This window comes from Ranitomeya imitator, chromosome 1, assembly GCF_032444005.1.
Source record: "Ranitomeya imitator isolate aRanImi1 chromosome 1, aRanImi1.pri, whole genome shotgun sequence".
Lineage (NCBI taxonomy): Eukaryota > Metazoa > Chordata > Amphibia > Anura > Dendrobatidae > Ranitomeya > Ranitomeya imitator.
Window position 1 is genome coordinate 97,225,515 of NC_091282.1, and position 14,300 is coordinate 97,239,814.

Consider the following 14,300-nt stretch of genomic DNA (forward strand, 5'->3'; position numbering starts at 1 on the left):
TTATTTCACCCTCTGTATGCTCTCAATTAAGCAATACTACTGTAGTACAATAGTCAGAAAACCGCATCCAAAGTGTACATGGAGGTTTCCAGTAGATGTCAATGCTTAAAATTCAGAGGGTTACTAACTGCCCCCTGATCCATTGCTTGCTTTTTACTTTTACAATGATGACTTCATGACGTTGGAGATAGGACAAGCCACTGGTGACTGTGATCGGCTGTTAACAATCATGCAAATCAAATTTATATAATTTATACAATGTGATTTTATTTTTGATATTCTATCTCTCAATGTTAAAATGAGCCTACCCTTAAGAATATAAACTGTTCATGTCTCTGTCAGTGGGAAAACTTACAAAATCAGCAAGAGAGCAAATACTTATTTCCTTCACTGTGTGTGTGTGTGTGTGTGTGTGTATATATGTGTATTACATACATACATACATACAAACCCCTTCTCATGTACAGCACCATGGAATTAATGGTGCTATATAAATCAAATACATATATATATATATATATATATATATATATATATATATATATATATATATATATATATATATATATATATATATATATATAATATTACACAGTTAGGTCCATATATATTTGGACAGAGACAACATTTTTCTAATTTTGGTTAGAGACATTACCACAATAAATTTTAAACAAAACAATTCAGATGCAGTTGAAGTTCAGACTTTCAGCTTTCATTTGAGGGTATCCACATTAAAATTGGATGAAGGGTTTAGGAGTTTCAGCTCCTTAACATGTGCCACCCTGTTTTTAAAGGGACCAAAAGTAATTGGACAATTGACTCTAAGGCTATTTCATGGAAAGGTGTGGGCAATCCCTTCGTTATGTCATTCTCAATTAAGAAGATAAAAGGCCTGGAGTTGATTTGAGGTGTGGTGTTTGCATTTAGAAGGTTTTGCTCTGAAGTAAACATGCGGTCAAAGGAGCTCTCCATGCAGGTGAAACAAGCCATACTTAAGCTGTGAAAACAGAAAAAACCCATCCGAGAAATTGCTACAATATTAGGAGTGGCAAAATCTACAGTTTGGTACATCCTGAGAAAGAAAGAAAGCACTGGTGAACTCATCAATGCAAAAAACCTGGGCGCCCACGGAAGACAACAGTGGTGGATGATCGCAGAATAATCTCCATGGTGAAGAGAAACCCCTTCACAACAGCCAAACAAGTGACCAACACTCTCCAGGAGGTAGGCGTATCAATATCCAAATCTACCATAAAGAGAAGACTGCATGAAAGTAAATACAGAGGGTTCACTGAACGGTGCAAGCCACTCATAAGCATCAAGAATAAAAAGGCTAGACTGGACTTTGCTAAAAAACATCTAAAAAAGCCAGCACAGTTCTGGAAGAACATTCTTTGGACAGATGAAGCCAAGATCAACCTCTACCAGAATGATGGAAAGAAAAAAGTATGGCGAAGGCGTGGTACAGCTCATGATCCAAAGCATGCCACATCATCTGTAAAACACGGCGGAAGCAGTGTGATGGCTTGGGCATGCATGGCTGCCGGTGGCACTGGGTCACTAGTGTTTATTGATGATGTGACACAGGACAGAAGCAGCCAAATGAATTCTGAGGTATTCAGAGACATACTGTGTGCTCAGATCCAGCCAAATGCAGCCAAACTGATTGGTCGTCGCTTCATATTACAGATGGACAATGACCCAAAACATAAAGCCAAAGCAACCCAGGAGTTTATTAAAGCAAAGAAGTGGGATATTCTTGAATGGCCAAGTCAGTCACCTGATCTCAACCCAATTGAGCATGCATTTCACTTGTTAAAGACTAAACTTCAGACAGAAAGGCCCACAAACAAACAGCAACTGAAAATCACCGCAGTGAAGGCCTGGCAGAGCATCAAAAGGAGGAAACACAGCGTCTGTTGATGTCCATGAGTTCAAGACTTCAGGCAGTCATTGCCAACAAAGGGTTTTCAACCAAGTACTAAAAATGAACATTTTATTTAAAATTATTGAATCTGTCCAATTACTTTTGGTCCCTTTAAAAACAGGGTGGCACATGTTAAGGAGCTGAAACTCCTAAACCCTTCATCCAATTTTAATGTGGATACCCTCAAATGAAAGCTGAAAGTCTGAACTTCAACTGCATCTGAATTGTTTTGTTTAAAATTCATTGTGGTAATGTCTATAACCAAAATTAGAAAAATGTTGTCTCTGTCCAAATATATATATGGACCTAAATAAATAAATAAATAAATATATATATATATATATATATATATATATATATATATATATATATATATATATATACACACACACACACACACACACACACACACACACACACACACACACACACACACACACACACACACACACACACACACACACACGGAGCGTCACTCTGTCCGAAGCCTTTATAGACTGCGCAAGCGCCGGCGCAGTCTGGCCCCCACAGAGTGACGCTCCCGGGAGATCGCGGTATGCGTAAACACTGAACGCACACCGAGATCTCCAACAGATGCAGGGACCGCCAGGAGGATAAGTATCGGCTATATTCACCTGTCCCGTTCCACCGCTGCGCGCCGCCATCTTCCCGGTCCTCGGCCTGTGACCTTCAGTTCAGAGGGCGCGATGACGCACTTAATGCGCGCCGGCGCCGCCCTCTGACTGACCAGTCACAGGCCGAGGACCGGGAAGATGGCGGCGCCCAGCGGTGGAACGGGGCCAGGTGAATATAGTAAGTGCTGGGGGGCCTGAGCTGGTGGCGATACCGGCGCCTGACCCCCACAGCGCGCCGGTGTCCCCGCTTGCTCAGGCCCCCCAGCACTCGGCGCCCAGCGACCATAGGTGAGTATGGTATTTTTTTATTTTTTTTTTATATAGCAGCAGCATACAGGGCATATACAATGGAGCATCTTATGGGGCCATAAACCATAATGGAGCAGTGTATGGGGCATATACTATGGAGCATCTTATGGGGGCCATAAACCATAATGGAGCAGTGTACGGGGCATATACTATGGAGCATCTTATGGGGGCCATAAACCATAATGGAGCAGTGTACGGGGCATATACTATGGAGCATCTTATGGGGGCCATCAACCATAATGGAGCAGTGTACGGGGGCATATACTATGGAGCATTTTATGGGGGCCATAAACCTTTATGGAGCAGCGTATGGGGCATATGGATGGGAGCAGCAAATTAAAGAACGGTGGCACAGGATGGGAGCAGCACATGACAGGATGGGGGCGCAGGATGGGAGCAGCACATGTCAGAATGGGGGCGCAGGATGGGAGCAGCACATGTCAGAATGGGGGCGCAGGATGGGAGCAGCACATGTCAGAATGGGGGCGCAGGATGGGAGCAGCACATGTCAGAATGGGGGCGCAGGATGGGAGCAGCACATGTCAGGATGGGAGCAGCACATGTCAGAATGGGGGCGCAGGATGGGAGCAGCACATGTCAGAATGGGGGCGCAGGATGGGAGCAGCACATGTCAGAATGGGGGCGCAGGATGGGTGCAGCACATGACAGGATGGGGACGCAGGATTGAGCAGCACATACCAGGATGGAGACCATATACCAATATAAATGCTCGCCACCCGGGCGTAGAACGGGTTCAATAGCTAGTATATATATACACAAAATTACTGTCGTATTTTGTACAGCGGCACATCCATTGTTGTGGGTAGCAGAACAGTGCTTGGATCTCGCCACACGAGGGCGCCATTATCTTACATCTGTCAGTAATCCGTTATCCCTGGGCTTTCCTGCTCTCCTGCTGTTGTGAATGGTGATGCTGGGGTTGTGCCCATTATCTATATCTGCAGCGATAATCTCCTATTTTTCCACGTATTACTAAAAACTGTTTATTGTGATCATGTAATTATTATTAGCGCATATTGCCGCCCCTGTCGGATGGTGAATGCTGAGCAGGATGTCAGTCTGCTGAACAATGGGCGTGATGGGAGTACAGCCGTGACTTCCCAGTGTGGTTCCCTGCTGTGATGACTGGAACGGAGCCGGGTGCAGGGCCCCTATGACGGGGTCTACCTTTACTTAGATAGGGAATCCTTAGTCTTAAGGTACCTTCACACATAACGATATCGTTAACGATATCGTTGCTTTTTGTGACGTAGCAACGATATCGTTAAGGAAATCGTTCTGTGTGACAGCGACCAACGATCAGGCCGCTGCTGGGAGATCGTTGGTCGCTGAGGAAAGTCCAGAACTTTATTTCGTCGCTGAACTCCCTGGAGACATCGCTGGATCGGCGTGTGTGACACCGATCCAGCGATGTCTTCACTGGTAACCAGGGTAAACATTGGGTTACTAAGCGCAGGGCACTACATACTTACCTACCGCTGTCTGTCCCCGGCGCTGTGCTTCTCTGCTCTGGCTGTGAGCGTCGGTCAGCCGGAAAGCAGAGCGGTGACGTCACCGCTCTGCTTTCCGGCCGCTGTGCTCTCAGCCAGTGCAGGAGGAGTGCAGAGAAGCACAGCGCCGGGGACAGACAGCGGTAGGTAAGTATGTAGTGTTTGTTTTTTTTACTTTTACGCTGGTAACCAGGATAAACATCGGGTTACTAAGCGCGGCCCTGCGCTTCGTAACCCGATGTTTACCCTGGTTACCGGCATCGTTGGTTGCTGGAGAGCGGTCTGTGTGACAGCTCTCCAGCGACCAAACAGCGACGCTGCAGCGATCGACATCGCTGTCGGTATCGCTGCAGCGTCGCTGAGTGTGAAGGGGCCTTTAGTCCAAAATACATTCATTTTAGTCAGATAAAAAAAAAATGTTGCCACAGTTGGGATGTTGGAGGGAGGGGAGCAGGAGCTACTGATTTGGGACTATTCCTGGTTCACTAGCGTACAGGGATTTGCTTTATAAAAGTGGATTTTAATCAAAATTGTGATGTTTCACATATCCTAAAAATACTGTGTTAAGAACAGACAGCACATAGATGGCAAATGTGCTCTCTGTGATTTCGAAGGACCCGTAGACTTGTATGGGTGATTTCTGGGTCATGATTCAGATCAAAACCAGACATTGCTTTTTTTTTTTTTTCCAGTCACGTGGACCACAAAAAAAAAACATGGACTTGTAAACAGCCCCCTAGATTATAATGGGACATGTTCTGTCAGAGAAAAATATGAAGAGAACATTACATGAAAAATAGACGTCTGAATGAGTCCTTAGGTATTACAGGAGGGAGTGGTTGTACAGAGATCTCCACAGCATGGACAGATAGTTTCCATCTCAAAGAGGACAAATACGGTAATTTTTACGGAAAAGGAGTAAAACACAGAAGAAATTACAGGATTGAATAGAAGTGGGATAGAAGCTGTGATACATTAGCTGTAGAAAACCTCAGCACCATGGATCCACACAGCTGGCATCCAGCCTGTATTACTGGGAGAGACACTCCCCAAGAGAAAATTGTATCTTTTTACCATGTTATCCAGTAGATGGAAAATAATCAAACTTGAGTCCTCAGTGGTTCATACATTTAATGGCTAACTGTAAAGATGGTAATATATACCAGCTTTCCAGCCTGCTCAGGTCTCTTCATCAGGCCTAGAATAACACAATATCTGAAGGCACATTGTAAGATGCAACAGGACATATAATAGTGCAGCAATAAGACAAGTGACGTGAAGCAGAAACAGCTGGGGCCATAAGTATTGGAGTGTGAGACTTCCTGTCCTCGGAGGCCTGGTCCATGGTTGTGAGGCCACCACGAGGTCTGAGGAGCATGTTCCTTCACAGATGTGGGATACATAAAGCCATGGGACACCTTCATTCACAGGTGGTCGTAGGCTTGTGCTCCTACACTCTTCTGTCTCTCTGGGATGTGACGTTTCCGTTCAATACCAGCAATTTCATGTCCATGATGCTGTGATCAAGCTACAAAAATATTTGTCCCAGGGTAGATCTCTTCTTTTTTCATTGGTTGTGTGGCGATGTAGTAGGCCACCTTAGATGGGTGCAGGTGAAGGAGCCGGGGATCTTATAGTCCTGATGTAAGTTGGGATTCTTTATCTTGTCCTTAGTCATTATATATGGTCGTTAATCCATTTATTTATTTTCTGCTTGCAGGGAAACGTTCCTTTTGTTATTGGGTGACATGGTGCTTTTGACAATGATGCTTCTCAGATTCGGGGGCTCCTGAAACACAGAAGGGGGCATCTGGAAATATGATTTTTTTTTTTTTGTGGGGGGGGGGGAGCATTTTTTTTTCTACTAACGGCTGTAGTTTCCATGCAGCTCCCCTCAACACCTTCAGATTTGGATTATAAGTGACTACTAAAGTTACTCTGTGGCTTTCTTCTTTGGTTTTGTAATGTAGGAGATGGTTCCTTGATATTCCGGTGGCTCTTGTAATCTGGTTTATAGTTATTCTTGTAGCCCTGATTCAGAAATGTCTTTCTTATGCCACCGAGGTGTTTGTCTATATTTGTAGGGTTGGAACATATCCGATTGAATCTGATCGCCTGACTGTAAATAATAGTTATGTGTTTGGGATTAAAACTATCCAATGTAAAGCGCCATGGAATTATCGGTGCTATAATAATAAAGGAATGGGGACAGGCAATTGGCTTCTGGTATAGAAACGTCTCTTATTATTCTGTAGCTTGATCATGGTGTCCAAAAAGTTTTTCAGTACAGGAGTAGTTGTGTTAAAGGGAACCTGTCTCCCCCCCAAAATGGAAGGTGAGCTAAGCCCACCAGCATCAGATGCTTATCTACTGCATTCTGTAATGCTGTAGATAAGCCCCCGATGTAACCTGAAAGATGAGAAAAAGAGGTTAGATTATACTCACCCAGGGGCGGTCCTGCTGCAGTCTGGGTCCGATGGGTGTCGCGGTCCGGTCCGCGGCCTCATATCGTCTTACGATGACGTCCTCTTCTTGTCTTCATGCTTCGGCGCAGGCGCACTTTGACCTGGTCAGGGCAGAGCAAAGTACTGCAGTGCGCAGGCGCCAGGAAAGGTCAGAGAGGCCCGGAGCCTACGCACTGCAGTACTTTGCTCTGCCCTCAACAAGACAGACAAAGTACGCCTGCACCGGAGCTGCGGCGTGAAGACAAGAAGAGGACGTCATCGAAAGAAGATAGGAGGCCCCGGACCACGACTCCCATCATGCCGGACCGCCCCTGGGTGAGTATAATCTAACCTCTTTTTCTCATCTTTCAGGATACATCGGGGGCTTATCTACAGCATTACAGAATGCTGTAGATAAGCCCCTGATGCCGGTGGGCTTAGCTCACCTTCCATTTTGAGGGTGACCGGTTCCCTTTAAGTTAATGATTGGGTGAAACTGGTTAAAGTGTTCAAGAAACACTGTAATTAATTACTATTTTAAAGGGGTTGTTCACTACTAGGATAATTCCTTAAACTAAATGTTCAGCCCCGATAAAATAATAAAGCCTATACTCACCTCCCGTGCCGGCGCTGTTCCAGCGGTGTTAGCACTCGCTCTCCCCAGGGCTGTGATGCCGTTGCTGTGACCAATCAGCGCTGCCGTCACTGTCCCCGCCTTCGTACTGAACGTAAAGAGGAAGCCAGGGCTGCAGTTCATTCCGGACTTCCTCTTCATGTTCAGTTTGTCCGAAGGTGAGGAAAGGGACGCCAGCGCTGATTGGGCAGCACGTGTTTGTAATGGCGAACTAAAAAGATAACAAATAGAAATCTCTCCAGACTACTCGGGTCTCTCCATCAGGTCTAGTATAACCCAAAATCTCAAGTCACCTATTTATGCATAACGGGAAACCGGAATAACGCAGTAAGACGGAAAGTGACGTGAAGCAGTAATCGCCTGTCAGAACAGATCCAGCAGCGATCCTTGGACATAAAAGTTGTGCAGACTGATAGAGTAAGCAAAAAGCAGATTGTTTTCATATGAAAGAAAAACGAATGGCTAATTAACGGATCTGTTCTCCATAGACTTCAATTTAAAAAAAAAAAAAAAAAACGAACCAGATAAAAACTTTTTTTTTTTTACACTGACAAAAAATGTTATCTGCTCGTTTTTGTGAACTGATTGCTTTGTGTATCCATTGTACCGGATGATTTCCGGACATGTGAGCATTGCCTTAGAGCAGGGGTCCTCAACCTGTAGCTCGGGAGCCACATGTGGCTCGCGGTCCCATGAATTGTGGCTCGCGGCTGTCTGTCAGCTTGGTGCATTAGCTGCAGGTCTAGCAAACCGATATGAGGAGAAAATCTAAAAATTGTGAATTTTGTGTGTAGCCCTGAACAGAAGAGCTGATCTGATGCACATATACTGGTTTTTGGGGTTTTAGAGATAATTTAAGTATGGGACGCTGGAGACAGGATGATAGCACCTGTCGGAGAAGGTGCCTGAAGCTAAATGTGATAGTATGTTGAGAGTGCTGGATGGAAGAATACTATATGGGAGTATTGTGGGGACTGCTGGATCTTGTTATAATCCTTCGGGGTGATTTCTGTGGAAAAGCTTTGGATATCATTATATCCATAATGGGGGCTCTGGTTGCCACTACTGTGAGGGTGAGGGAGCAATATGTGGCTCGCAACGCCCTCTCAGAGCGGAATGTGGCTTGCGACGCTCTCAAAGAGCGGAATGTGGCTCTCTAGGTCACAAAGGTTGGGGACCACTGCCTTAGAGTCACATATCCATTCACACATCGGCGAAAATCCCATATTCGAGAATGAGATCCATGAAACTCCTATCTTCTTCTGATCCAAATAGGATCTACTCACTGGGTCCACCTCTATAAAGCGGGATTGTCCATGTATCGGGATTGTTGTGCTGGAAGTCTTCTTGCCGGAGGCGTTTGAGGACGGGGCTGATGATTTTGCCTTACTAGTCACTCTATATTTTTTAAGAAAAAGGTGTGATGTTGCCGGAGGTCACTATGTGGGATCTGCAAAGTGTAGAAATGTATTTTTTTTTCTGTACATCACTGAAGTGAGAATTATTTTGTTTTCTAAAGTTTTTCTCCATGGCCTCTACTAACTGCAGCTTTTATGCAATCTGTGAATGCTGGAACGGCCTCTGTGCCTTCAAACAGAAATTTCCGATCTGAAAATCCTCGCAGGTGTCAGGCACAGTTTGCTGCGGTCTTTAACTAGCAGCCTGGAGCACAGAGTCGTCCTGTTAGTGCCAAGCTGACAGTGACATTGGACAGCTGTCAGTACTGCCATCCGCCAGTGATTGACTGCAGTCATTAGCCCATTACAAGTCCTCGTTGTGCTAACTGTCGAAGCTCCGTACATGGGGTATAATGCCTCCCTAGAAACGCTCTATATAGAAGTATGTATAATAATTTACCATCAATACCCATGTCTGCCAAAAGGGGTTAACGCCAGTGTCACCCAGGTCCTGGAGGCTGAGAATCGGTGCCATGCTCTTAAAGGCTGCTGTACTGGGCTCTATACAACCCAGCGATGTAAGAGAAAATGTCGCTGGTGGCAGAACCCAACGTTTGTAAGAGATTAAAATAAACCACTTTGTTGCATCCATTACGGTCCTGCAAGCAGAACTTAGTGCCACAATAAGGGGCTGTTCACATTTCTTTTTTAAAATGTTTTTAAATGTTACATTCGGTGTATTTAAAGGGAATCTGTCCCCCTATGGGACGTATATGACCTATTAATATGGGCATACAGGTCCTAGAAATGTTACACTAGACCTCCCTGTATGCCTCATATTAATGGTCTTGTTGTTGAGAAATGTTATATTCTTTATGCTAATGATTTCTTCCAGGCTCCGAGGCGGGCAGGTCCTAGAAGAAATCCCTGCCTCCTGTCTTCATTATAATACTACCCACTCCCATGTATGACATTTCTGGGGTCAGATACCCGTGCCTGTGCCCTGCGCTCCTTCCACAGTCCGTACCTTTTCCTCCTTTCTATAGGCACTGCATTCAGGGATCTTGTGCACAGGTGCCAGTGACATCCACTCCAGTGACCTCAGGTGTGCATGACAAGAAGGTGCTCTCCCCACTTCCTGCCTGCATAGTCATTGCCATTTACACATGGTTCCTAGCGATGACTATGCCGGGAGGAAGTGGGGACCTTACCGTCGCGCACGCCGGAGGTCCTGGAGCGGAGATCCCTGAATGCAGTGCCTATAGAAAGGAGGAAAGGGTACGGACTGTGGAAAGAGCGCAGGGCGCAGGCGTAGGATTCCGACGCCAGAACTGACGTACATGGGAAGGGGGTAGTATAATGAAGATAGGAGTCAGGGATTTCTTCTAGGACCTGCACACCCTGGAGCCTGTAAGAAATCATTAGCATAAGGAAAGAATATAACATTTCTCAACAGCAAGACCATTAATATGAGGCATACAGGTAGGACTAGTGTAACATTTCTATCACCTGTATGCCCATATTAATAGGTTATATACGTCTCTGGGGGGGGAGGGGGGACAGATTCCCTTTCACTAAAAAGGTCATATCACGTATGTCAAATGTTTCTAGTACTGTGCAAATGTTTTAGGCAGGTGTGGAAAGCATGCTGCTCAGTAAGAATGCTTTCAAAAATAGAAGTGTGATAAGTCCATTTATGTGTAAGCGAATTAATAAAAGAGAAATATAAATCAAATCAATATTTGGTGTGACCGCCGTTGCACCCTTTATCTTGAGAACAGCATCACTTCTATGTTCTTGCACATAGTTTTTGAATGTTCCAAACATCTTGGAGAACTAATCACTGATCTTCTGTGGATGTCTCTTGTGCAAATCCTTCTGTCTCTTCATACAACCCCAGACAGACTGGATGATGCTGAGATCCAGTTCTGTGGGACCAAATCATCACTTCCAGGACTCCATGTTCTTCTTGACACTGCATATAGTTCTTAGGGCTTGTTAGAGGAGCATATAATACAAATCCAGTCTCGTCAAGTCAGTTGGACCGCACACTGACCAATGTAACTTAATAGGGTTGTTCAGATGACCGCTTTTTGACCTTAAGGCTACTTTCACACATCAGGTATTCAGTGTCAGGCTAAATCCGGCGAATGTTGGAAAAACTGGATCCGGCGCAGATTGTGAAAAACTGATGTGACGGATCCGTTTTTTTGACGGATCCGGCTAGCCTATCTAGATTATTGGATAAAAAAAATTTTTTGGAGCAAGCTCACTTTAAAAAAACCGAATCAGGCCGCCGGATCCGCCTTTTTCTGGATCCGGCACCTTTCCGGCTCCCATAGGCTTCCATTCTAGCAAACAGCTGTAAGCGCCGGGTCTGGCGCTTCAGGCTTTTTTGCCAGAGGCAAAAAAGTTGCTATGGACGTTTTTTCAAGAAACCGGAAGCGGCAGATTTGCTGGATCCGGTTAAAATCAAACAAAACGCAATGTCATCCAGTGCAATCCGGCACTAATACAAGTCTGTGGGGGAAAAAACCTGATCCGGCGGCAACATTTGCCTGATCCGGTTTTTTGAAAATCAGCCGGATTTAGCCTGACACTGAAAACCTGATGTGTGAAAGTAGCCTAACCTCTCCATGTGGAAAAAATCACAGCGGGCATTATTATTCTTTTCCAAGTCTCAGATGTTTCATGTCTGTGGATGCGCAAAAGAATATTGTATCCCACACAGACAGAACATTTGTTCGTCATCGGACTTTTTACAAATACACTTCTGTTATTGGTCTAGGAAACTATATTTGATCATATGAATTTTTTAAAGATAATGTGTGAAAATGGACGGATGTCACACCGATGACAACATGGATGAGACTTGTCCGAGTGTTCTGATTTTTTCATACGATTGTTTGAACTTGGCCCTAATGACATTGGCCAGCGGTGGCACACCTATGGCACGCAGAGCCCTCCTTGTGGGCACACGCACTGTCGCAGTTCCACACTGTGCTGGCGGGTGAGGAGGACGACGCCGGCCCCTACTTCAGCTGGATCTGCGTCCTCAGGTGCACATCCTGCTGAAGTTTATTGCAGTGCACGGACTTGTCGGGTCCATGTGGCGCAATACACACTGCTGGCCAACCAGAGCCCAGCAGCTGATATACACGCGACTGAGCGCATGGCAGTGACGTCATGCGCCCCCCATCGCTTGGATGCTTAAATCAGCTGCCGGCTTTAGAATACGTGGTGCCTCGGGGGAGAGGAAGGAAGGTGAGTTTATTTTTTTTCTTTCTATGCATTGAATAGCAGTGACTGCAGGATGGGGGTGCATATACAATGATGGGGGACATATACCAGGATGGGGTCACATACAGCTCTGGCAAAAATTAAGAGACCACCACATCAAAGCCCTGTCATGGGCAGCCCAATCTCCAGACCTGAACCCCATTGGAAACCTCTGGAATGTAAGAGGATGATGGATAGTCACAAGCAAAGAAGAACTGCTTACATTTTTGGGAAAGACTGGTGGAAAGCATGCCAAGACGCATGAAAGCTGTGATTAAAAATCATGGTTATTCCACAAAATATTGATTTCTGAACTCTTCCGGAGTTAAAACATTAGTATTGTTGTTTCTAAATGATTATGGACTTGTTTTCTTTGCATTATTTGAGGTCTGAAAGCACTGGGTGTTTTTTTTTTGTTTTTTTTGTTTTTTTTTGACCATTTCTCCTTTTCAGAAAAAAAATACAAAATTTGTTGCTTGGAAATTCGGAGATATGTTGTCAGAAGTTTATAGAATAAAAGATCAATTTACATTTTACTCAAAAATATACCTATAAAGAGAAAAATCAGACAAACTGAACATTTTGCAGTGGTCTCTTAATTTTTACCAGAGCTGAATATAATGATGGGTATACATATACAATGATGGGGGACATATACCAGGATGGGAGAGCATATACAATGATAGGGAACATATACCATGATGGGGGTTCATATGGAATGATGGGGGTGCATATACAAGTATGGGGGCGCATATACAATGATGGGGGTGCATACCAGTATATAATGATGGACTTATACAAGTATGGGTATTCATATACAATGATGAGGGACATATACCAGGATGAGGGTGCATATACAATGATGGAGGACATATACCAGGATGAGGGTGCATATACAATGATGGGGGCACATACCGGTATATAATGATGGGTATTCATATACAATGATGAGGGACATATACCAGGATGAGGGTGACATGTACCAGGGTGAAGGGCATATACCAGGATCGGGGAGCATATACATGGATTAGAGGAGCATATACATAGATGGGAGGTGCATATACCAGCATGAGGGAGAGCATATACCAGGATAGGTGGTGGTGCATATTCCAGGATGCAGAGAGCATACTGTATACTAAGATAAGAAGCATATTCCTTTATATCTGCAGTCTGGTACCCCTGTTCCTGTTTGTCGCTGCTCTCTGTTGCCCCGCCTGCTGTCTGTTGGCCCCCACCTTCTCTATGTTGCCCCCACCTCCTCTGTTGCCCCGCCTGCTCTGCTGCCCCTTTCTGCCCTCTGCTGCCCCTTTCTGCCCTCTGTTGCCCCTTTCTGCCCTCTGCTGCCCCTGCCTGCTCTCTGTTGCCCACGCCTGCTCTGTTGCCCACGCCTGCTCTCTGCTGCCCCTTTCTGCTCTGTTGCCCACGCCTGCTCTCTGCTGCCCCTTTTTGCTCTCTGCTGCCCCTTTCTGCCCTCTGTTGCCCACGCCTGCTCTGTTGCCCACGCCTGCTCTGTTGCCCACGCCTGCTCTGTTGCCCACGCCTGCTCTGTTGCCCACATCTGCTCTGTTGCCCACGCCTGCTCTGTTGCCCACGCCTGCTCTGTTGCCCACGCCTGCTCTCTGCTGCCCCTTTCTGCTGTTGCCCATGCCTGCTCTCTGCTGCCCCTTTCTGCCCTCTGTTACCCTGCCTGCTCTCTGTTGCCCACGCCTGCTCTCTGTTGCCCACGCCTGCTCTCTCCCGCCCCTTTCTGCTCTGTTGCCCACGCCTGCTCTCTGCTGCCCCTTTCTGCCCTCTGTTACCCTGCCTGCTCTGTTGACCACGCCTACTCTCTGTTGCCCACGCCTGCACTTTGCTGCCCCTTTCTGCTCTGTTGCCCCTGCCTGCTCTGTTGCCCCTGCCTGCTCTGTTGCCCCTGCCTGCTCTCTGTTGCCCACGCCTGCTCTCTGTTGCCCACGCCTGCTCTGTTGCCCACGCCTGCTCTCTGTTGCCCACGCCTGCTCTCTGTTGCCCACGCCTGCTCTCTGTTGCCCACGCCTGCTCTCTGTTGCCCACGCCTGCTCTCTGTTGCCCACGCCTGCTCTCTGTTGCCCACGCCTGCTCTCTGTTGCCCACGCCTGCTCTCTGTTGCCCACGCCTGCTCTCTGTTGCCCACGCCTGCTCTGCT

The 14,300-nt window shown here is 46.0% G+C and overlaps 1 protein-coding gene across 1 annotated transcript in view; it reads left to right on the forward strand.

Annotated features, from left to right (window-relative positions):
• The window catches only part of NDUFAF2 (NADH:ubiquinone oxidoreductase complex assembly factor 2), a 158,787-nt gene that overhangs the window by 14,315 nt on the left and 130,172 nt on the right, over positions 1-14,300 (forward strand). The window lies entirely within an intron of this gene.